This window comes from Numida meleagris, chromosome 7 (assembly GCF_002078875.1).
Source record: "Numida meleagris isolate 19003 breed g44 Domestic line chromosome 7, NumMel1.0, whole genome shotgun sequence".
Lineage (NCBI taxonomy): Eukaryota > Metazoa > Chordata > Aves > Galliformes > Numididae > Numida > Numida meleagris.
In genome coordinates, this window is record NC_034415.1 from 2026539 (window position 1) to 2052651 (window position 26113).

General features: G+C 37.6%; 2 long non-coding RNA genes across 12 annotated transcripts in view; one reads left to right on the top strand and one right to left on the bottom strand.

Annotated features, from left to right (window-relative positions):
* Positions 1–26113, bottom strand: part of LOC110402498 — a 267102-nt gene that overhangs the window by 169132 nt on the left and 71857 nt on the right. The window lies entirely within an intron of this gene.
* LOC110402499 overlaps positions 15223–26113 on the top strand; it is a 62865-nt gene continuing 51974 nt past the window's right edge. For both annotated transcript variants that reach the window (XR_002441139.1, XR_002441140.1), the window contains exon 1: positions 15223–15618. This is a non-coding gene — a long non-coding RNA (uncharacterized LOC110402499). The remainder of the gene's footprint in view (positions 15619–26113) is intronic.

Sequence of the window (26113 nt, forward strand, 5' to 3'; positions counted from 1 at the left end):
TGTCTTCCATGTCCAAATTTCTTTTAGATTAAAAAAAAAAATACTTAGTTTGCGAAGTAATACTTTAATTCCTTAGTTTTTTAATGAAGCAAAATATTTTGGTTGTTTGAAATTAGCAAAGGAAGCTTTTATTCTTCTGAATGGAGCATACTCACTTGAATCTTACAGTCTTTTCTTTCTGAAGCTCACTTCCTGAGATACATTCTTGAAGTACATTTACAGTTTGCATCTTTGCAAAGATGCATTAAAGAGGCATTACATCAGGGTGCTTGCTAGTTTCTTATTTGATATGAAAGGTGCTGTATAATGAACGTCCGTAATTTTAACCTACTGCAGTCTGATTTGAAACAGTTTTTACTGATTTTTACACCTCTTCACAGCAATATAACCTGCACCAGTACAGGGACATAAATCACCATCATCACATTTTTATTTCATATATTTTCTATGTGAAGTAGAAATTATAAGCACATGCAAGATGATTGTTGGTATAAGTAGCAAGTTTGAGCAAAAATGATGGCTTTTCCAATGCTACGTTGCCCACTGAAGCTCAAACATTGTCTGGTAACTATCCTCAAGGGCAACTGTCTGGCCAACTTAGCAATGGGCCCCCTGCCATCCTAACAGATGGGCACCAAGCGTAAGTAGCCATAAGACCATATAAGTGCATTTAGTGTGAAACTTGGGGCATAATTCCAGCCTTGATCACCATATGGCTTTTCCATACTGAGTTTCTGATAAATGGGATGTACAGTGCTAACCTAACTTTGAATATGAACAGCATTAAGAAAAATTATAAGAAGAATAGCTCCCACCATGTGTTAAGCGGGGGCGAAATTTGAAATTCACAGGAGCAATATAAGAACAAGACCAAAACATTCACCATACTTTTATTTCTGTTCAATATCCTGCTAATCCACTTGACTTTCCATGGCAAACTCAACTTCTGGAAAGCAAGGACCTTCACTCCTTCCATACTACTTTATACGGAACAGTAATGCAGAATTATAAAAACCAGTGGCCCCCCAAAGCCCTATTTAGTCTTGTAATTGAACTGAATTTGAATTTCATAGTGATTCCATGATTCAGTTCTGTGGAACGGCTTTACAAGACAGGCTTGGGATATCACAGAATATTTTACTATAAACATATTCATTCTTTTACCCTGTATTCTTACTGAATATGGAATACATTTCACATCCTGTCTGCACACGTTGTTTCAGACAATTGCCATATCTAATCTAACGCTCAAGAAAAAAGGAAACCCAGGAGAACGTATGGAGATGTTTATGGCCACCATCTTTATTCTAAGTAATCCTAAATAGTGGATGCCTCGGTGATTGCGGATTTTAGTTACTGCAGCAAACTTCACGTGAGTTAGCTAACAGAAAGGAATGAACAACAAACAGGAAATAATGAAATGGGGAATTAGTTTGAGGAATGCAAATATTTTCTAAATTTATACACTGGTCTTGAGTATTTTTAGGAAGTGCCTCTGAGTTTTACCTCTTGTCAATGAAAAGTATTTATGAAGAGTGAAAATAATTTTATTTTTTTCAAATCTTGAAAAAAAATTGAGAACTGATGAAACATTATCTTAAGAGTTTAAGTGGTAGGAAACCCTATGAAAGTGAATCTATTTGGTTGTGTTCTTACCTTCCCTCTTAATCGTGCATTAGGGTGGAGTTCAGGGTTAGTTTACACAAGTTTGAAGCCATGCTAGCAAAATGAAAAGCCCTACCTCTCCTATTGCCAGCGAAATATTTCCACTGGATAGGACAATTCTGCCTTACAGCGAGGCATGATTTAGAATAGTTTAAGGTATTTATGAGACCATAGTCTTAGATAAAGTGGAATGCTTAAACTGGTATGCAGTAATACAGATTTCGCTAGAAACAGTTATAGTTGATTGGCTATCTTTCTGGGTGCATTTCCTGGATCTGAAATAGCAACACCTTTTACCAATACTCATTTATCTTACACATTTTCCAACAGTATCCAAATAATCAACTCTGCCGGCATGAACATTTGCAGAAAGCAAATGTCAAAGTTGCATACGTGAGCTTTTGTAGAAGCATAATTTAAATCTGACCCTCCAAGAATTTTGGTCAAAACATTCATCTAATTAAGAAGGAAGATAACTGTCAGTCAGTATTTCATCAGACTACTGAAGCAACCATAAGAGAGAATTAAACAGTCAGAATTTTAGATGCCATGTACAAAACATTTTGAATTACCTTCCTACTATCTGAAAACATAGAAGTTAAATTACTGCCTATTCATTTATATATTAGTTACTTAGGTTACCAATAGCTTTCTTCGCATCCAGTTACATATGATTACGGTACATTACGTTAATTTTGGCTTTTAAGAAGACAGATTCTTTTCATTTTCTCCTGTCTAGTAGCATGTAAAGTCTGAAGCTGCATCAGGTTATGTTTCAAAAATCAACAGAGTGACCTGGCAATAGGATATTTCTGCTGACCTATGCATCAACATGATGCTTCAAATTCTCGTTCAGTCGTTGAACAGGTAAGAGGCAAAACAAACATACTTCTAGCACACATGCTAGTCTGCATCAGAGCAAAATTATGTAAAATCCCTTTGAAAATACAGAACTCACTGTAAGTATTAGGATATCATTTTCACAACAGACAATGTCTTTATGCTTCAATTGTGGCTCTGCTGAGAAATGAGTCTAAAAATTGCAAAGCTTCCTGTTTTATTATCTTTCAGAAACTTACAGGTCTGATTCACTCAGTTTATCTGAGAAATATTTTTCTCAGTTGCCAGCCCTGCAAACTGACCTTAAACATGAGAGTCAAAAGATGTGCTCCTTCAGCTGTGAATACAGCACTGAAAATCACAGTTGGAATCACCGTTACTCCCCTTTCATGATACAAATTACTCCCCAATTTGTCCATCATGAAGACTTAAATATGCCAAATTAATTTTGCAGAAAGAACAAAAGAAAAAGGACTTCAGTAAGATGACACTAAACGTGAGTGAAGTAAAATAAATAAGAAAAGCTCTAATCATCATTTATCTTCTCATTTGTTGGGATAGTGAAAATAGATAGTGAAAGAAGGGTTCTACAACAAGAAAATAATGCTCCTCAACTCATCGCTGCAGAGAGGGCAGGGCTGTGCATACATTTCCCTGGTGGCCAGCTTACCGCAGAAGTTTCTGGCAATTATTAAAGCAGGGAAATGCTGACACTGCCTAGCCACATTTACAGAGTTTCTGTTCCCTTGCCTTCTCCACTAAGCTGAGATGTGCAGCTCGCTGCCAGCACAGGTTGTGGTACAGAGCAACCCTGGTGGGACACAGCACTGGTCACCTGCACAGCAGCACAGCAGGCTGCTTTCCAACACCCCTGGGCTTCTGCGGTCCAATCAGAAGAGAAGTTATGACCCTACTCCAGAAGTAAATTATAAGGTAATGTGGGCCTCTTGAAAGTAAATCAATTCTTTTTTCCAGCAGGTGCATTCAGAATATTAGTCGCATTTCCAGAATTAAGAAGCAACCCTTTAGAGAAAGCATTACATCTCTGATTGAAATTGCATTCTATTCAAAGCTATTAGAAACACATTTACAAAGCTGCGGTCATTGAAAAAGTCTCAAAATTGTCTTATTTCTGCTTGTGACTGCTGGTGTGGTTTTGATCCTAGTGAGCCAACACAGACGTACTTTTGGACGTAAGCTTTCAACTGCTGGGATCCAGTCAATGGCCCAGCTTACCCCTCTCGGGCTCCCCAGTCAGCTCTCCCTCACATGAGCATCCCTAAGTGCTACTTGCCTGCTGCCACTGCACAGCCTGCTCCAAGGCTCGCTGCCACCCTCAGCACTGCAGGTCGCTTCCACTCCTCATGGGTTCACTACACAAGGTTCAGTCAAAGCTCATCAAGCTTTGCAAGTCCAAAACAGATTTGCAATGGAAAGAGCAAGGGGATTCTCTTGTCTGTTTACTTTTTAACAGTATTCATCTCAGGCCACAGTTTTATGTAGAGTCCTGAAGTACTTTGCGTCCATTAACAACAGGAATAAAGTTTGCTAAAGGACTTTTGGAAAAGAAAAATAGTTCTCAATAAACTTGCAATATTTTAAAATGCGTCCAGATTTTTCTCTACTAACTCATCCTGTAAGTTATTAAGAATGCTGACGCGAATGCAAAGAATTAAGCTTTTAAAGATATTTCTGGTTCATTTCAGCTTTTTCCCAAAATATTTTATTTTCCAGTGTATTGCTCATTTGTTCAAAATTGACAACTGGACAGTGCAGTGCCCCTTTCAGGTTCCACTTTTATAATCCACAGAATCCTTGTGTTTAATCTTTTGTTAGGCCCTCAAGTTCTTTGATGCATGCACATTATTTTCTAGTGATTGCCACCACATGAAAAGGGTGTTAATCCTCTGCTAATTAACAACTTGTTGAGGTCAAAAGGGGCCAGCACTTTACATTTTTGGATTTAGTGAATTTTTGGTTCATTGGAACTTCATGTTCCCATCAGATCAGCTATTCCATTATTTTTTTTTCCTTGATGTACCTTGTTCCACCGCTGTGAGAGCATCTTCTTATGCTTTTAGCCCACTAAGAACATACTAAAAGCAACTTCCTTTTGGTTTGACATAGGATAGAGTTTGCTCTAATTTTTGAGTAATGAGACTACCTACCCTACAATTACTTTGATTGCAAAGTCTATTGCTTCATGCACGTTCAGTGTTCTTCTAGTTGGACAATGCGCTTTAATACTTTTGATAGTCATACTTCTTTTAATCACACGCACTATTATTTAATATAAATATAACACAATATTTTCACAAAATGATTCATAGGTAGCTGGACAGGAATATAAGCTGTAAAAATCAGTACTTTTCTGCTGGAATTTTTTAAAAAAAAGTTACACCTCCTGTACACTTTTAATTATTCAGTAAGGTGTATAAATATTTTTTATTACCTTATTAATCTTGAAACTAACTTAATTAACTACAGACCATTTTAATTTCTTTCACCTTTACATTTGCTGAGTGCAATGACTTGCATAGTTGAAATTCGATTAATCAAGTTTCAAGAACTGATTTGTTTCTCTTTTCACCTGATACTAAGGGGAAAAAAAGTTGGTTTTCATTAGGAAAATGATATGCACAAAAAACATTCTTACCTAAGCAAAATTAACAAGATAGATTTTTTTTTTCCGTAATACCTCAGCAAATTGTTCTTATGTTCTAAATGACCATGTGATCAGATCAGATCAGGGTACTGGTGAAAAAAATCACACTGCCCTATCTGTATTTTCTTTAAAAGCATCTGCAATTTAAAGAAAAGCAGACAGCAAAGGAGTAAATGTTTTATTTTGCACTCAGTTCCCAGAAAGTGGTAAAGATGTGTGAGAAAAGTGATCACAAAAAGAAAAAAAATATTAATAAAATTGTGATTATGAAGAGACAATTTAATGAGGAAAATAATGGAAAGACATCAAAGCTGCCCATATAGAAACAGTCATTCAGAAACACGTCTAGCTTTATCATGCCACTGATTTCCACAGTTTAATCAGACATGGTGTGTAAAAGCAGTTCCTTTCTCAGAGAAGAAAGAAAAAAAACCATTTTTCTATCTTCAGATTAGTTTGAAGATCTCTCTCATCCCTTGTGTGAGAGACAAGGAACATAGGCAATCCCAGTCTCCCTCTATAAGCTTCAGTACTTTGCTGGTTTTTTTCCTCGTGACCCATTTTAATTCTTTTGCCTTTGTAAATAATTAATCCTAATCTTTGTAGTCCCCTTAACCCAAGAGCCATGCATTAGCTTCACCGTTTCATCACCATCTGAGGATCCATATTTCTAAAATAACAAGGCTGAGGAAATTCTCTTTGGAAACATTGGTGCTTTGTCTAGATGAAAATTACAAGAAACTGCCTAGAAAGAAGCAAAACAAAACAGAAAAAAAAAAAGAAAGAAACTAAACACATAGCCCTGTGGCTGTCACTTGTAATTATAATTCCTTCAAGAATTCTTTGAAAAAATACAAAACCACCAAAAAGTGAAGTGCGGAATCAGCTGCACACACGTGGGCACTGTGACTAATTACGTATTATGTAAACGGTGTTTCTCAGACAGCACTATATAGATGACGGACCATTAAGACAGTTTACAACAGGAAGTAGAGGATCTTACCCTTTTAAATATTGATTAAAGGAAAAATTAATTGTATAAATTGCTTGTTTTAAAATGATTTTGTTATCTTAAGCTCAGTAAAATCTTATCGCAGAGGTGATTCATGATCCAGGATATGTCTATGTTTTTGGACAAACAAAATACCTCCAGGGTACTGAAGCTCTGTGCCTCTCACTCAGTCACTCGAATGAGGGGAGGAGGGTTACTGAGTGCACACCTCCAGCTCTTTTTAAAGCCAGACACTGATCTTCTCCGTAGTTGCATTTGAGAGGTTATTTTGACTCCTCAGAAGAAGCAACTCTTGATTTCATTTATGCAGATATACTTGAAAACCAAAATAGTTGAATAATGCTTGCTTTTCAAGTATTCTCTCTTCAGGATCCTATTAAAGCATTTTCCCTTTCATTAGATTATTAACATTACCTTTTATTCCCTCTGCTTTTCATTTGTAGTAATAGATTTCTATGCAGATAAAACAGTCATTCAGTTGAAATTCTATTTTTTCCTAACCTATTAACCAAGTAAGGAATTTCAGTGTAAATATTAGCATTAAAACAGTGCTACAATTTTAGCATTTGAAGAAGTTTCATTACTTGCGGATTTAAGTATTTAGATAAAGTTAAATTAGGCCACAAGAAAATACATTTTTTAAAAAAGACGATGACCTAAATGGTGAATTGTGACAGCAGCCAAGTAAATAACTTAACAAGAAAAAGCTTTGCAGAATATTGATTTAATGCATCACTTAAGCAACAGAATATCTCAAACCCGCATTATCCATGCTCTATTTCCCTGTACCTTGGACAGTTTATCTATTCACCTCTCTCAAAGGAACAAGCACATATTTCTACATGAATTGTTTGTCTCTGATGTACAGTTTTTAACAGTATGATAAAACTAATCTTCAGTACGATTCTGTTTTTGTGAAAGATAATAATTTATAGAAATTTTAGAATGCTGGAATTAAAAAGCTACAGAAATTTAACCAAGATCTCATGTATATTAACTATTGCTATTACTCTGAAAACATGTCAATGCAAAATGAGGATTTTCAGTATGGTACAGAACTGCAAAGTGCATTATAACTTCATTTTACAGCATTTCTTAAAAAAGACAAGGAAGGCTTGCAAAAAATCTGATACAAAATTACAATGATTTTAAAATATGTATCGAAACATTATGTAGAGGACCAACACTATAAAGGTAATGAAGCCTGACAGAAGCAGGAACAGAAAGCAAAAAAAATCTACTGATGTTTGTTTTTGTATTCGTTTTAAGAAAAGGGTGAAATCATCAGTGCTTTTGTGTGTGTGTGTGCATTTGATTTTTATAAATGTTTTATTACCCAAACTAAAATTTGGTTCTTTGAAGATAATTTCAGCCAAAATTAGCCTTTATCGATATTATGCCATTTCAAACCCATGAACGACAGCTCAATGGCTAGAGGGTGCAGGCAGTCTGAATTCTGAAATTTCCTGCGTGGTTGCAGAGCTGGAGCTGGCCAACACCAGCTGCCACATCAGGCTCGGCACGTAGACATGGCTGCTGTCACAGCACAGACTTAAACGGTTCTAAAAAAGTCCTGCCTGCAGGATGAGTATTCTGAATGAGGTCCTTTCCTAGATGCCTTTCCCAAGGAAGCATTTAAAGGGTCTTTAGTCTGGTGGGTTTGGATTTTCCTGAGTAAGCACTCAATTTTACGGAAAAAATGATTTTATGAAAATGGGCTAAGAAGACAGAAGTACTCAGCAGATGGTACAGGACTTAAAATGGGTAAGGGAAGCCCAAAGAAAACTATGATTTCCAAAAACATGGTCGAGGTACCATCCCTACAGAAGGGTTTTAAATCACTGTCTACTCACGACAACAACACAATACACAATACACAATACAACAACACAACACAATACAACAGTGATTTTCATCACTGTTAACTAATCTCAAAGATGTCTCACTGGAGATCAGCAAAGTATACAGAGGTAAAGTCAGTACTGACAAAATTAATCATAGTTACTTTAAACTTCTGTTTAGCAACACCTACTTTTCCAGTAGAACTGTTTAAAATGTTTAGGTCTCTTCTCAGTCTTAAGGTGCCCACAAGGTCCCACTGAACCTCCCCACCACACTGTGACAGATAGCTCCCAGGCTGTTTGTAGTCTCTCCTTTGTAACTTCTGCAAAGCAGATTTAAAGAATTACAGAAGTTACCTCCTGGCCTGCTTTATTTATGTTTTACAGCTAAAGGATGCTCTAAAAGCATCCTTGGAGCCTATCTGACCACCATTGGTGATCTTCCCAGCTGAGCAAGGCAGGGAATTGGACTCATCTGTTCACCTCATGTTGACTTGTCGTCTGACATCTGTGTCAGAGCAACACCCTGTAGGAGCAGACACTTTGATGCCACTGCAGCTTTATCTCCGTCAGAACTAGAGCTGGGCGAACTATTTACTGCAAATAATTTATTCAGCAGATTCCACCCTTTCTTTAGTTTAAGAGTCCCCTATACATGTCCTAATTAAAAGAAATAATTGGCTTATTACTCAAGCACTTCATTCGTATTTGTTCCCTTTGTCCAGAGGTGTCCTGAATAAAGGCAGGGGTGAAAGCCTCATGCCACTTGAGACTCTGAAACCCACTCTCCTCCTTGATTTCACTAAGGATCTCAGCCAAGGTCCCTCATGCAAGAAATCTCTAGTTTAGATTGTGATATACCACAAACAAGGTCCATAATTAAACAGCAGGAAGAAAAAGGAGAAGCAGAGTAAGGGATGTAGTATTAAGGTATTTAGACACCATCATGATGGCTATTTACTAAAAAATAAACACTGAAAGATATTACTTAAAGTATGAGGACATTTAGGAGGGCACAGGATAGGATTTTATTCCCCTACAAGGATCAGACAAATATGTGAACATTCTTTCGTGACTGCAATTATTTGAACAAGTGCAGTTTGCATTGATTTCTCCCCCTCCTGCTTTCCTCCCCTCTGCCTCCATCTTGCTCTTTACCCAAGATCAAAATCCTCATGCTGAAAGAATTCTTTGCTCTTAAGTGTATTAGAAATTCATTAATCAATACAGAATATGTAATCCAATATATAATTAAAGATAGAATGTCATTGCTAAGTACCAGTCCTATTCAACTCTATAATATTATAATCTATTTCTGAAAGCATCTCTACCCTGCACGCACCTAGTGAGGATCAGTGCCTCGAGGCAGTAAGGTATCAAGTTATATTCTGTGAAACGTCTCGTGTTTTGCTAGCAATTTTAAACTCCTCTGTTCTTCAACATTCAGTCACTTAACTACGTTACTTAAATTATTAAATCCTTTTAATTTAAATTTTCATAAGCTACCAGAGGAAAAATGCATATATCCTTAAAGTAACAGATCTGGCTTCTTGCAAGGAAAACTATGGTATTAGCATTGCCTTTATGCAGTATTAACTTCTCTTAAGAAAAGACCAAAATAAAAGTTAAAAAGTAGAATGTGGCGGACAGATGGTTTAAAAAAAATTCTTTTGAAACCATCTCAGTTTAAGACCACCCAAAAGTGGAATAGAAATGGGGCAAACTACCTACTATCTTCATCCCTAAAAGACTGAAATATCAGACAACAATAACAAAGTCCCAAATGGGAGATCCATTTAAATCAAAATTATTTAAAAAAATTAGTCTCAAAGATTTATTATATTGTTCCCACAATAATCAATATTTTGGATCAGATTTTAATGTATTTTAACTAATATATATTTTACTGAAAAAATTTGCAATTGAATATGACTTGTTTCCCCGTGATGCTTTAATTTCACCAGCAATCCTGAACTTCTGTAGCATACAGTGCTGCAGGTGCTGGGAGAATGGAGTAGCTGCTCTATTTAATTTTGTTACATATAGTGTGAAATACTTACACATGCATCTATTTCCTGTGCAAAAATAGACATGATTTATCCCAGGAGAAGGATATACTAAATGACATATTACAAAATTAGACTACATACAACTTTTACATTAAAAGATTTCTGCATTTTAAATGTGATCTGGTAAGTACTATCATTGTCCACTAAATTCTGTCACAAAATGTTGATACATTTCAGGTTTTTAAGCCAGTAGAATATCTTAGAGCAGATGGAAATGAGAATATAAAGGGCCAGGTGCAGACCTCTATAAGAAAGTGGCAGTTTTAAACATAATTTATGAAGTTTATATGCATATATGTTATATGGGAGATCAAAGAACTTACCTGAAACCAGAAAGAACTACATAACCTCATTAGAGCAGTCTGAGGAAAGAAAGACCCCTTACGGTCAACAAGCCAGACTGCCCCCATCTGAGTCCCTCATTCTTAGTGAAAATCAGACCATCTGAGTTTCATGCTCACATTATTACATAGAAGAGAATTTGGTTGTACTGAAAGGACTGCTGGGGAAAAAAAAACAACTAGGAAAGAGGTATAATAATGGGAGGATTTACCAAAAATTCAGAAAAGCTCCCTGGAAAAAAAAAGAAAGCTTCATTTAATAAAAATCACCAGGCTTTCTGGAATCTGGAGAGGTGATCTAAAAATTGTGCAAGTATCTTTCACTCCAGTGGAACCTTAATGGTTGCCATGTATTTCATCTATCTTAAACTCGACTTGTATCAGCTTAAAAGCACTGTTGGTTCTAACTTTGTTGATCAAATCTTTTTGGACATCATCATTCTGCAGCACTTTGAATACTGCCAAGTTTTCAAACATTTCTATCACTCAATTTCATCTGAACAACATTGCAGCTATCAAGTCACTGTTTACAGAAAATTGCTTTATCTACAAAATTTCCCCTACAAATACAGTTGTTACCAGACTGTTTTAATTTTCACTGCATAAATCTTGTAAAATTTTTAGAATAGATTAGCTGAAAATTCTGGATTTTTCCTAATGCTCTCATATAATCTGAATGAGATGTTGATGAGATCTGAATTCCTGACCAAGAGTCTTGTAACCAAAATCAGGTTTGTAAACATGAAATATCTAAAAGCTTGAAGTACACATGAATTTAATACGGGTCAAGAACATACTCAATCTGACGATGTTTATAAGCCTACAAAGGAAAGAGGAATAAGTTCCTCTGACTTTCAGTAGTAGTGGGATACCAGCTCCCACTCTCTCTGCTTGCTGAAAATCTTCACAGTATCTCTTGTGGTTTTTATCTACATAGTACGTACAAAAATACCAAGGGTAGAGAAAGGAATGAGAAAGAAATCTTTCCTTTAAAAAAAAAAAAAAATACACCACCACGGATGAAACGAAACAAAACAAAATAACAGGACAACTCCTCCTCCCCTCCCCCCAAATCAGTTATGATACCAACAGCTTTACTGTTGCTTCTCCTTTTTGTAGGCGGGCGATACTGCAGCCTGACCAGCTGGTTCATATACAGCACAGATGACTAGCTCAGACAGCATTTAAAGAAAGTTTTGCCCCTCTTGGTGCAGGAGACAAGAATAAACATTCCTTCAGAGTCCTCCTGTATCATCTACACTTGAAGATCTCGTCATGTTACCTTAAGGCTGCTCTTAACTAGTGTGTGAAACCATTTCAGCAGTATATGCACACACTACAAGTTGTGCGCGTCTTTCCAGGCTCTGGAAATTTCTCCCTGTGAAATGGCCTTTTGATATCTTATCCACTTGCCACTACCAGGAGCTTTGCTTCTTCTCTATTTTCTTCCCTCCTTCCAGCTTCGCAGTATCTCCTTCACCCCCCTCAACTGATTTATTCTTTTCTCATGCATTACCAACAGTCATCACAGAGAGGGATTTTACCAGCAGTGACTAATACACGATTTAAACTTTAGCAGATACCACCTACTGCTAAATTATAAAAAGCAAAGGTGTACAGAACAGCAAGTATTCTCTGGCAAAGTTACAAGCAAATACATATTCTATACAATAAAGTGTAATCATTTTCCACAGGAATAAAAATAAGAAGGCTTAAAACCGCTGGGCAACATGAAGTCTACATCATACATGTGACAGTATTGCATCTGATTTTCTGAGGAAACAGTTACCATGTTTTCTGAAGTATCTATTTATATAATACAGGACATCAACAAGCACACTGCCTAAGTGCCTTTATTCAAAGTATTTCTGAAAGAAATTTATCTGATGTTTTGATTTTTGCCTAAATGTGGCACACATCATGATAGAGAAGCTGAGGGGCAAATTGCTTCCTCCCGCCAACAGTCACTGTGCTCAGATTTACAATAGAAATCATGAGCTGTTTTGTGAAGTTTGGGAATGCACCCCACACGAGAGGATCAAGGCCATTCTATTTTTTCCCCTCACACCATATGCTCTCTAATAATTCCAGTGAATCTAAAAGAGATCTTTTAGTGACGACCATTTCTAACTTACTTCAGGCTTTTATTTACTGAAGTTCCCATGCAGGGAACTGTGAAAATTCTTAGGAACAAGACCTCTATTAGGCAGGAGTTAAGCCTATGCTTACATCTTACTGATTCAATGGAATTTTAACACAATTTTAATTAAGTATCAAGTCCATTCTGTCAATGGATGGAATCACAGAGGACCACATAGCAGTGACAGTGCAGTCTCCAGACTGACAGCCCCATTCATACGGCAACATCATGTCTCACATAAGCATCACTGCAATAATAAGAGTATTTGCAAAGCAATGCTATTGCCCATACTGTGACAATTTGATCATGCTCTCATCCTTTGGCTCCTATAGTTATGAAATCCTTTGCAGCATCCAATAATGGAAGAAGCAGCAGTTTGTTAATCAAGGAGAATTAAACTGATGTAGCTTTAGTCTTTGTTTTCATTTCTTTTCAATGGACACGATATGGGGAATAAAATCTCCATTGAATATATAGAGGCATTTCTCTCTCCACAACAATATTGATGCTAAGCATTAGTTTGTTCTCTGAAATGGCACAAGTCACAAACACATCTGCTTGCATCTCCTAAGTCTTTGACTCATGACTTTAGAAGTGCAGGTAAACAATCACTGTTTCAGATTCCCTATATTTCCCCAAAATTCACCCATGATTTGTATGAGAAACTGCTAAACAATATTAAATGATTTCATATGTTCGTTTGCTCTCTTTAAATAGCTTTCCAACATTTAAATTCAGGAATCAACATTAATGAAAAAGATGTATTTAACACAAGAGCGTGTACTAGTCTCAAAACCAAGGATTTAACTGCTCTCTGGAGTAAGGTTTATTTTGTTACTATTTCTTCCCACCTTAATTGAATTAAATGACAACAAAAAAAAGTAACCAAAATTATGAAGACCACCAGCACTGTGAAAAAAAGAAAATGTCTCCCAGGGTTTTCAGTTCTCTCCCATCACTGTTCTGGAGTCCAGATGTGAAAGCCCAGTGGAGTCAAAAACATTTTTGGAGGGAGGAGAGAAAGTTTTGATGCTACTGCTATAGCCTTACTTTATCCAAAACAGACAATTGCCTTTCTTCGTGAAGATTAAGAAAGCCAAAACCCAACAATTAAAGAAAATATTAATCCCATCTTTTATATGCTACTACTGAGCATTTTTTGAAGTAAGCCTGCTAAAGAAGAATAAATGCTCTGCATCTTATTAGCACTCACAAGCATAGAAGGCTTTGCAATAGGCCTTCTTACCTGGCAAGTAGAACACGCAGTGTTCTACATGTAATATCTTTTCTGAAGTCCTTGTCAGGTGTGTGAGTAGATTTTTTTAAATATGTATTTTTTGTGCTTAGGTATTGAGCAAGCTCATATCGATTTTCTGCAGCAATACCAGGTGACAGGCTGCAGAGGAACATTCCCATATCCTTTGCAGCTACACCTGGAAGATGGTGTTCAACTAAGTGATGACAAGGGTGGTCAGCGAGGTGATGATAAAAGTCTAAAAATAGCCTAAGAGAGTGAACTCCAAAGAGAAAGACACATTGTGTTAAGGTGGTCTGAACAGGCCAGCCTGGTAGAAACAAAAAGATCTCCTGACACCCAGAGCTAGGCATAAGCTGCTGAATAAGAGCACATATGCAGCACGAGCACCCGTGATGTAGCTTGTCAGTGCTTGGCCCTGTGTACTCCCGAGGCATATAATGAATTAACTACCATAGAAGAGTTATTCTGGAAAATTTCCAAGCCTAGTTAAACCCTTCAGCTGCTACATTAGCGCCCGAAGTTCAGCAGTCCCCCAACAGGAGCCACACATTTAGGGTATTTAAACAACATTGGCCAAAGCCTTGGAAACAAACCTGCTAAGAGAGAATGGACACTGTGCCTGACAAATCTGTCATACCTCTGCTTTCTGTGGCTCTGGGAAATATGCATGTGGGATTTGAGAAAGGTCTTTTTAATAAGGGTTAATTGGAGAAGTATGTCACACATGACTGAGTACCGTTTCAAATTACTGCTCGCGCTGGCATAACAAAATCAGGCACATGACAGAACACTAAAATAAGGAATACTCAATTTTTTTCCCTCTTATTTAATATTAATAGTTTCATCATTCTCAAAATGTCATAATACCAACATTTACAGATGTTTATCAAATTTTGTTGCTTCTTACAAAATACTATATCATGGGAAATAAAATATTATTATATTGTTATATTCCCAAGAGATTAAATAACTTAAACAAATAATTTCTATTGCTACACAAATTACAAGTCTAGGTCTTGGAACTGCTGGATTTATTTGTCTAGCTTGTGGGACGCAAACACTCAAGTTAGATTATTCTATAACAGTCCTTTCCATGCTTAAAAACCTAGAAAAGAGAAAATAACCACCCTTTAGCCAGCCAGAATAAACAGAGTAATTTCCATAAAATCATTGCACCGTCTGTCTCACTCTGAAGTCTCTATCCCTGAACCAGGAGAAAGTCACTTCAGTTTCCCTGCACTGCCCAAGTTAACTACAAGCATTTCCTGATATACTGAAGACGGGCAGAAAAAGGAAAAACGTCGACTTGAGAAAAGCACAGCTTCCAATCCCCACCCACCAGCTTCACTCAAAGGGATGACTTCAGTCCCTTTCTTAACTAATCCTGTCACTGTAAAATCCTACAGTCATTCTTCCACACATAAAGGGAAAACGGACTCACTAGGAGGACCTAGACTCTTTCAGCTTGAACTGTTAACCAATGGTGGAAATGCAAGAATGCTGAAGTTGTGCCTTCAGAGCCAATAGAGTGGATTTGTGTGTCCCACATGACTGTGTTTCCCCTGTCTTTCACATGGGCAGTATTTAGTTCAATTCAGAACTGCAGATAGTATAGCGTGCAGAGCAGCAATGGGATGTCTGAGCACAAGTGGCTGACTTCCAGGCGACTTCAAGAAGCACCTTTGCACATTTCTCCTGAATTAAACTGGAATTCTGCACCCTTGACATCCTCCCACTCTCCTGGTGTCTGCGGAAGGAAACAGCGACCTGCACAGCACAACAAAACTGTGAGTACGGAGCTATTTATTTTTATTATCAGCTTGAAAAGCAAATCCCTTAAAATTGTCAAAATGCTATATGCACCAAATGGAGGATTACTTTTTTGAATGAGATGAACAAGTATGAAAACTGTTATTCAAATTCAGAAATATTTCTTGAATGCTTCAATAAAAGAAAAAAAAAAAAAAGGAGTTCTCCTCCAGGGCAGCGCCTGCATGCACGCTGCATGCCACACTGCTTCCTGACATAGTCAGCATGCTGCTTTGTTCATAAAGAAAAACAAAGACAAAAAGCCCTACACACGTACGTTGTTCACTTTTATTTGTACTCTGTGTCTAATCAGGCCTGATCTGTCCCCAAGGGGAAAAAATAAAGGCAAACTTTAACTCCGCCAGCAAGGGCAACCCAGACTTTGCATTCATCTGACAGTTATTATAATTAGCTATGAAAGACAGCGAAGACACTTTGGGGCAAATAGCTCTTACATTTGGAACAATGAAGTCGAGCAAGGTTCCCATCCCACCCCTTCCACGGGGGGAGGGGGAGAGCGGGCGCCCAGGCGGAGAGCAGGGCGGATTATGGCTGTACTGAGAAAACACCGCCGTGCAATATCTGGACTCGCTCAGCCCAAGGAGAGGCTTTTTGATAAGCAACTTTAACTGCCTCTCCGTTGCAACTAGCAGTCGTGCGGCTTCCCGGCAGGCGGGGAAGGGAGTGGGGCTCCGCACAGCACAGCATTGGGAGGGCGGGTGGAGGGGGCACTGGGGCCGAAGGGGGCAGAAAGAAGAGAATATTCCTTGTGAGAGGCATTGCAATCGCTTTCCAGATCTCCTTAAGCCCAAGTTGCTTTCTGGGCAAGATTTATGAGAGTTCTCAAACAGAAGCAACAGACAAAGCAGAGCTTTTTCCTTCTCCGGGAAAGAAATCAAACCCAAATGATAACTGCAGAACAAGAAGCACTGATTTGTGTATTTCTTTCCAAACATCCATGAGATCTTTAATAAGATCTTTCCCCTCCCTTCTCCCCCCCAGCCCCCAGCAAAAGTTAGATCCTGAGAACTACCTTCAGAGGGGAAAAAGGAAAGACAATAGAAATCTGACTCGGTCCTGGCTGGGCTGGATCTCCAATAAAGCATGAAGTGAAAACAGTTCCTAAGTGAAAGAGGAGCAGACTTTTTTTAAAAAAAAAATTAAGTGCAATAAGGAGAAATTGTTGAAAGACTCCAGACGCTACTAATTATGGCTTAAATAAATCTTCCTGGACAGATGTTTGCTTGCTCCCACTGTGGTGAAAGAAGCGTTAAAAGAAGCGTTTTTCGGGGAGGGGGGGGGGAAAAAAAGGGATCTTGAGGTGAATTTTTAACATACAATTTTTTTTGAAATACACCATATTATTCTTTGTCTGCCCTCCTATCTCCCCTCCCCCACCGCCGCCCACCGCGCAGACACCTGAAGGCTAGACATAATGATCAACAGAGCTGCGCTGCCTCGCTGGAGCCCAGCCAGGTTTTTTTCCCCTCCACAATCGAGGAGCCTGCACGCAACGCACGGCGAGCCTGCTGCTCTGCTATGTGCACGTCAGGAGGAGTCTGAGACGGGCCGCAGGGAGATTCAAGGCAAACACAGCCCTTTTCTCCTTACGCTAACCTCGTTCAGTTTTGACTTTACTGTAATTCTCACATAAAAGAATAGAAGTAACTCTGTAAATACATACACACGCTATTGTGCAAAACACGTGCTTATGTGCACACACTTTCCACTCAGCATATCTACGGCCCCCACTATTTCTGATTTTATGGTGGTTTCTACTCCACCTTTACAGTCACTGCAGTGTTTTACGCTAAGTTTATGCATCACTTGCACAATCCATACAGCTCTTGTGTATCACGTTCAGGAATTCTGTACGTATACAACACCCTGTATAAAGGTAAATAGCATAGAGCCCTATATCTGAAAGGCGGTCATGCTGAAACACTTAAGCGTTTGCTTTTAGAGAGATTAGCAGGATCTCCTAAACCATTTTGTGGCAGTTTTCTACCCAGCAGCAGTCAGAGGCTTTGCGGACAGGCTTGTCTGCAGATGGAGGGAGGGAAGCACGGCCGGGGCTGCTCTGCTCACTGGCCTCGCAGCCTGCCTGGCCCCACCATGGCCCTGCCACTGCCGTCTGGCCCACAGCCACCACGTAAGAGCTGGGCTTGGGCACGCAGTGCTCCCGAAATAGTCACCCTCTGTCTGGTGTGGCTATGGGTGGGGTTAGCAGACACCCAGGGGCAAGGCAGACTCAAAGCAGTTTTTGCCATTTCGTTTTTAAATACATGCTGTGTGGACCTATTTTCTACAAGTTCTTTGGAATTGTGTCGCCTTCCGGTACAAATTACGGTATGGTACATGTGGTGATTATTCTTTGCTTTTCAATATGGACTTTGTGTGAACAGAACTGAAAACATGTCTTTACACACGTGTGCTTCTAATTTGCTCTCTGGAAAGACTTAAACTATATTTCATCCACCCTAACAGGTATCTTACTAGAAAGATAGGACTCAGGGTTATTTTTAGGTATTTTCTTTAATACTGCTAATAGACACAAATAAGAAAGGAACCCAGTATCGATAGCCCAGACATTAAGTCTTTACAAAAACTTCCTTAGCAGCAGAGATGTACAAACAAAAGGTTGCATCTAGAGACAGCTCTATTCCACAGGAGAGGTAAAGATTCCAGACAAGAGATTCCGAAGAAATAAAGAAAATGAACTGAGAGCTACAGTCACATTTGTATTGCTGTATTTTTTAAAACAAGGAATTAAACACTTACTTGAAGGAACACTTTACATACCTTGTATGTGATATCAGTAGCTGATTCAACACAATGGTTATGTAAGTACATGCTTATAGAATGCATGTCTATATACATGAGTTCGGTAGTATTAATATGCTCCTTTCCTTTCTACTTTTTTTTTTCTATTTTTTTTCTGGCATGTTATGCTTGAAAAAGAAAATTTGTCACATTTTACAAATGCATTTCAGAATAATGACTGCAGCTACATTTTGAAGTGCTGACTTTTATTTTCTTAAGTGGTAATGACAATAAGCAATCATATTTTTATCCATTTCCTAAGGGCTGAAATCCAACACAAATCAATTCCTAGAAACTTCAGAAGATTTATATACTACTTTGTATTCGAATGAATATTTCAACTGGCAATGTATGTATTGTATGTCAATGCAAAACTAATGGCTAATCACATAAAAGTTGAGCATTAAACCTGAGCATATGAATACAGCACCCCTCAATCCATATTTAGTGCATTATTCTTTCCTTCTCCTAGTAAGGCCTCCTGTTTTTTTTTTTGTTTGTTTTGTTTTGTTTTTTGGTGAATGCTTCATGTTCAAGAACTCTGGCTAAACAAGTAGGATTTGTTACTCCTACCTACTTTTGTCAAATATGGCATTAGCCTCCAGCTGCTGTTGCCCAAGTACCAGAGATTTGGAGCTATGTGATTTAGCTTTTTACACAGAGATTTTATTTTTTTTCAATGTGACAATTCTGACCAGTATTTTTTGTTGATTTCTTCAAACTTTTAAATAGCTGCTGATGCTGAAACAAAGCAATCATGGAAGCTCATGCATATTTATGACTCTATTCCTTAAAAGTTTGCTGTCTGTTACAGCTTGTACCTTAGTCTATGGCCTCCAAGTGGTTGTGCAAACTCCATGGTGTTACTCACAGAAAATTCAAGTTCTAATTTCTAATTCAAGTCCTCCCTGCCCTCTCTTCCCCTCCCGCTTCCCCTATTACATCTGCTCGTCTGAGCCTTTTCTTGTACTAGCAGAAGTGCAAGTTTTAGTCATAAGAATAAAGTGCTCAGGATTACTTCCAAAACTTTCAAAAGATTGACTGTTTCACTTATACCTTTACATAGCAGAAGTAACTTGAGAGTCTACCAGAAACACAGTCAGTCTCAGCAAGGTAATGGGGTCAAATGAGCTCATGCATTACCGATAGGAAGAGGACTGCACACTGCATTTTTATAGATAAAAAACACAGAGTGGCTTAATGTAAACAGATTTCTGTTGATATTTTGGCAAACTGTTGTAAAGATCAAACTATGGCTGAGCCAAAATGACTTTCGGCATGGTACAGTTAGACCAGATGGCCACGTGTTCTTTTCTTATTTAGATGAGACTTTTCCTTTCAATAACATCTTTCTTCCTGACCTGCTTAAAAATTCCAGCGAATGAAATCAGCACAGGATTTTCAATTCTAATTGACCATGTGCAGAGGAAGGGCCAGTAGAGAAATCAGTAGGGCCATTGTAAGGCACACTGCATCAATCTCCCCTTTGTCTTGAACCTTTTCTAGCATGAGCTAAAATAATTAAGAATATTTAATTTATATTATTTGTACAGCAGCAAATCTACTCGCATTCAGGCAAAAATCATTACAAATTCTTCTCTTACGAATGCATGCAACAATGAAAGCCTATCACGCACCAAACAGGTACTCAGCATCATTTCATTGTGAAATATTCAAGAGAAATAAAAGCTCTCAAGCAAAGAGCAAATAAAAAAGGAGAGGTGTGGGTGAATTAAGGCATGATGAGCTGTTTTCCCTTTTCTAATGAGGTCAGAAAAGGTAAAGGAGGTAGTTAAATAAAAAAGAAAACACATAAAAATATAGAAAATATATTTTTCACTATCCGAAGTGCCCACCCTTAAAACATCTGAAATCTTCAACTGCTATTAATTTGCTTACATAGATTTTGTACACACACCTCACCCACAATAAGTGGGTTGTAGATCATGGTCTCACTTGTGTCTGAGAGCTACGTGCAAAGTACAGACTGTAAATACTGTACATACCACGCATGAACATTATCAATAGAAATACATACACAAATTGCATCGTAACAGTCTTACCTACTGTTTTATTGGGATTTAATGAGATATCATCTGTAGACTAATATAACCATGATTATTGAGATTTAGCAAGTAGAGTATGCTAAAGATAGACAAGGTTCTACATTATGTTTACGTAATCCAGACATAATGTAAGTGGGTAGAAAGAATACTTCAGAAGGAAAGAAAGAAGAAGAGAATATCAGTTGAAAGCAGTACAGAACAAAGTTTTCTTTATCCTCACAAGCATAAAATTTGGCAACAGTTTTATTATTACTGTATAATTTTAGATAAATTCACTCAACTATTCCCAGTTTAGTTTAACATTATGCTTGAGCAGTTGATGCTTTTAAATTATCACTATAAGCTTGAACGAAAAAAATACCAAACAGTTCTGGAAAATAATGTAGGTAAGATATCCTCCTGTTCTTCAGTTATATTGTTTTTCATTGAAGTTCCAACAATTTTCAAATGTAAAGTGGAAAAAAAAAAAAAGATGAGAAAATGCAGGGGGCAGCATGGCCTTTAGTGTACATCGGGCATGCAGTTCAAGTAACATGTGCATGAAGAAACATGCCTGAGAACATAAAACAAAGCACAGACTTTGGGACTGGCCAGGCAGATGTGGTAAAAGGTCTGGTTTCAGCTCTGCAGCAATATGCTTTGTAGCCCTGGGCAAATCATTTAACTACTGTCTTGTTTCTCATCTACATCATATTGCTAGAACTCAAATTTTGAATATGTGATTATTGTTGGGAGGTTGGTATTGAGACACCACAGCAAAGGGTCCTGAAGACAACCTTAGAAGCTTGGAAAGAATATAAAACTCCAGACAGAACAATAGTCTTTTTTCTCTTTTTTTCTGTATGTGTGTGTGTGTGTACAGGTGTCTTAAATGAGGTCATTTTTGCTGTCTTATTTCTGTAGCGATAGATAAGGGTGTGTCCCAAAAGGTTTATATAGTTCGAGTTTAGTGTTCACATGCTTAAATATACAATTTTTGTTTTTCAGTAGCCAACAAAATGGCAGAATATAGGATAAACAGAATTTACTACTCCTTTGCAGTGATGCTCTACAATCACCATAAAGTACTGCCATACAAGGCCTAAATCTGAAATGCTGACTGCTGTAGAGTAACGACTTGTTTAACAAATAGTCCCATGATACAATGATGCTATAAATTCAGGTCAAATCCTGCACTGCATGTGGGGCAGTATCAAAACTGAAGCCCAGATATTTTCATGCAGTACTTCTGCACCAAAGCCTTGATCACATAACGGCATTGAGCATATTCTTACTATTAAAGTCTGAAAGACACCTAGTGAACCCCTTTAATGCTCGAAGTTCAACCTATGCTTTACACATAGTGTTAAAATATGCATTTAATTTCTACAGAACCAATTGCCCTTACAGTGAAAAGTAAATAACCTTGACTTGCGGTAGTTAAATCATATTCCCAATTTCACCTATTTCTATTGACAGTCTAATGCCAGCACTAAACAGACAGCTTTATAAACCCTTGGGCAGTGATTCTAAAGTCACTGGACAGGAGCGGAAATCAGTGGGCCTGTAGTTGGTCATGAGCTTTCACAGATTTTCTCCAGCCACCATTTTGTGATTAACTGAGATTGCAGCATAACACACGCGGAACTGAAAAATCTTTCCTCTGTGACCAAATATGGATCTCCATGCAAAAGAAAAAATGTCATTTTCTGCTGAATGTTTGTATTCATTTTCATACACAGTACAAAAAAAAATAGACTTCCAACTGCCTTTTGTCAGTCCTGTTCAAGGGCTGCAAGAACTCAACAAAATGGCAGCGTGGCACATCTGCAGGATGGTTTGCAGAGAGGGCGGGGTGGGGAGGACTGGGCGAGAGGGAAATATCCTGTGTGGAAGCACAGCCTGGCAAAGTGCATAGTGAGGGGAAGTCAGTAAGATGTGCATGGTTATGTGCAATTGATGGGCTATTTCACCATCCTGTTTGTACTGTCCAGGCTCCCAACTATATTAGCAGTCTATCCAGTCCCTTAAGCCTTGGGATGTGGATAATGGGATTGGACAAAATGATTAAAATCAGTTGGGTCTCGTGATTCCAGCTAGTAAGCGTAATAGATGCAAAACTGAAAGACTTTATTGTATGATAAAAGTACAAGCACTTCTTTGTGTTTTACCTCTATGTTTCTTCCAGTTTTGAGAAATATTTTGTGAGGATTTTTTTTTCTTGGATTAAAAAAACAACAATAGCAGGCAACGTGATTATTTTCTTGCAACATCTCAATTGACACTAGCTTTGTCTGTGCAAACAACTGAGGTCAGAAGAAGTTGCAAAAACAAGTACTACGCTACTTATTTTATGTAAAGACTCAGCTTCAGAAGATACAGAAAAAGGACACATTTAAGTTGTTCACAGCTTGATATCTGCCTTAAAAAAATCACAGAATGTCTTATGCCTATATTGAGTTTGTACTTCTGTTTTCAAGGATAATTTTCAGTTAATCTGCAACCACTTTTTAAAGAAGATAATTTGCAAAACAGGATTTTAAAAGATGAGAAATCTAGCGAACCACAATGGTAAAGAAGGGCAGTTCCCAAGGCTTATTAAAAGACACAGAAAGAGTTAAAATTTCAGATCTCTATGTAAGAATTAAAAATGAGAGTTAAAAAGGGGGAGGGGGCCAGGGGAAGAACTAAGCTGCTGGTGACTTGAGCGTATTTATGGATTACTATGTCCTGAAAAGAAGAAAACCAGAGTTGTAAGATGACACTGCAGGGGTTGTCTGGACTTTTCACCGAGTGTAAAGTCTGTTTAGTCAGTGTCTTAATGCCTAATGCTGACCTTTGCCCTCTTCACTCCTCCCTGCTCCAGGTGCAACATTTTTGCAAGTGCTTTAGCATTACTGGAAAGTTTGCGCAGGTTTCACATGCTGCGAAGTGCAGACTGTTTTACACACCATCATTCATTACACTTATGCAATATCAAGGCTTAGCAATATATATATTTTTTTATTCCCAAGTACACACAATGACTTCATGCATTTTCTGCTATTAGTTACTACTGTGCTAACTTAATAAAAACAAAAGCTTTTTTTTGAAAGGGTATACCATTTGCATAATTCTATTTAACAAGATTCGAGATGAAGATAAAGCATTGTTGCATGTTCCCCAGCACTGTGAATTATAGAGCAGGAGTAAGCAATGTATGCTAGCAACTCTATTGATCTCTCAAATTAACTCTCTTTGCTATGAAAATAGAAGAGAAAAGCAGAACCCACTGCCACTAAGCAGACAAGGTACTTCAGCTGATGTGCCTCTGAAATATACTCATTTCTTGTACATAAATGTATATCTGTAAATATACATTATGTCCAAACAGAAATTCTAAAGAAAAACTCAAGTTTTAGAGTCCAACGATAAAAAAGCCAAATTACGTGATGTCTGTATAATTTTATGCTTTGATTTACAAAAACAAGCTATATAGAAACGTATATTAAATAGAAAACACTGTATATTCCGCAGTTGTCAGTGATGCTTACAATGTAAACCATAGCACATGCATGTGTGTTATTCATCTATGTTTTATATTTAGTAGATGGTTGCTAAGATTTCTGAGGACTTGCAATTGGACTTTGGTGCAGAAAGCATAAGCCAGATACCATCACCCTCAAGACTGTTAGAGATTTTTTCCACATTTGTAGAACCGGTGGCTTCTTGAGACTTTAAGATCCCTAACTTCTTCACCTTACGATACCACTTAACTAAAATGTACTCCATATAACTAAAGCATAAAGCTTCCCAGAAACACAAGACTCCTGTAAAGGATTCCTGTGTTTCGCAATCTATACAAGCTAACTATGCCTACGAAAAAATGTGGTATTACGATTTAGACATTTAAAGCTTGAAATAACCAACTTACCCTGCATTCTTTCTTCTCTGAGCTATCTTGCAAAACGTTCATCAAAACAGAGGAAAAGTAAAGAAGGAAAAAATTGACTTGAAAGAGTTGAATGGCAGCAGGTAGTCTTACTTCATCAGAACTGTCTAGCCCAGATAAGCCATAACGACATCTTTTCCAGGTACAGCATTACATTCAGGCGATAACTGCACAAAAAGAGGCCTGATGAGGGTTTACATTTATGGAAATTCCACGAGAGGTCTATGGGGGTCTGTACTGGAACATTATGCTTGGATTCCAGACATGATGAGCAGCATGATTTTCCTATGACTTCTTTATGTGAGTTAATTTAGGCAATCTTTATTTGCTAGATGGGATTGACTTTGGAGTTTATGTTGTTTTTCTGTGTTTTTTCTTTAAAAACAAAGACAAAACAAAAATAGCCTCTACTTCATGATTTTACTATACAAATTTATTGTGGGATTAGGCAGAAGTTGAGGGATCGAAAATTCTGGGAAATGTCCCAGAACAGTTTTTTTATGTTCCCTGATTTCATTTCTAACATTTGTACTACAAGAGAACCAAGAAAAAAATGAAAAGTTGTTTATTGCATGACAGGCTCTTCCTAGAGCTGGACAGCACTATCTCAGCACAAAAAGTGCTCCTGTTCACAGTGCAGCAGCTAACAACTCATCAACACTCCTTGTTTAAGAGTAGGTTACAATTAGAAGTCAAAACTTTAAAGCAATCTGAAATGTTGTTATTCTAGTGAACTATGCAACTGGAGTTGATTTCTAGCCAGACTATATCCCTTTGCTTCTAACATTGTTTACAAGACACATATTTAGTGCAGGTGGTACTCTCCTTAATTTCACTGAAGGTCAAGTGTACTTGTCATAATTGTATTTTTTGCACAGCTGAGAATTCAGCTACTTCTGTAGACTGAAAACAGACATTGTCTCTGTGAAGGAAACAGCACCAAAGAGCTGGTCTTGAAATAAACAGAACGAAGTGATTTTTCACACTCTTTTCTCTTACTATCTCATCAAGATTACTTAGATCGGAGGTTGCTCTATACTAGTGGAAACAGACATTCAGGTACTTAACAGTTAGTGAACTTCACAATTCTTTATCTGGAAAAAGTCGTTTCAATTGTCTTGCTTTAGGTAGCTGCTATGAATCTTTTTCAAGACTGCAACCAGAGGTGAAGTTTGTATGTTTGTAAATGATTGATCATACAATGACTAGCAAGTACAAAAGCTAATAAAACTTCAAAGTTAATCAAATTTCTATTTTAAACTACAAAAAAAAAAAAAAAAATTGGCAACCCTGCCCATGGTGCAGGGGGGATGGAATGAGACGATCTTTAAGGTCTCTTCCAACCTTCTAGACCATTCTAGGATTCTATGAAATTAATGTCTTCTGCTATTTAAAATACTGAATTAACATCCTTCAGAGAAAATACACGTAAAGCTTATTCTCTGTAAATTCTAAAATGACTTGGTACAATTATTACACACCGTAATAAATCTGCAGGAAAAAATATCATTCAAGAAATAGGACACTAATCTTGTAGATTCATTTGCCATTTTGAACTATCAGTGCCCTCACACACTATTTTAAAAAGTCCGTCCTAAATGTAAGAAATTATCAATTGAACCCGCTTTTTCTGTGAATGCATTTCAGTCATCCTCCCACTTCTTAATGCCTTTA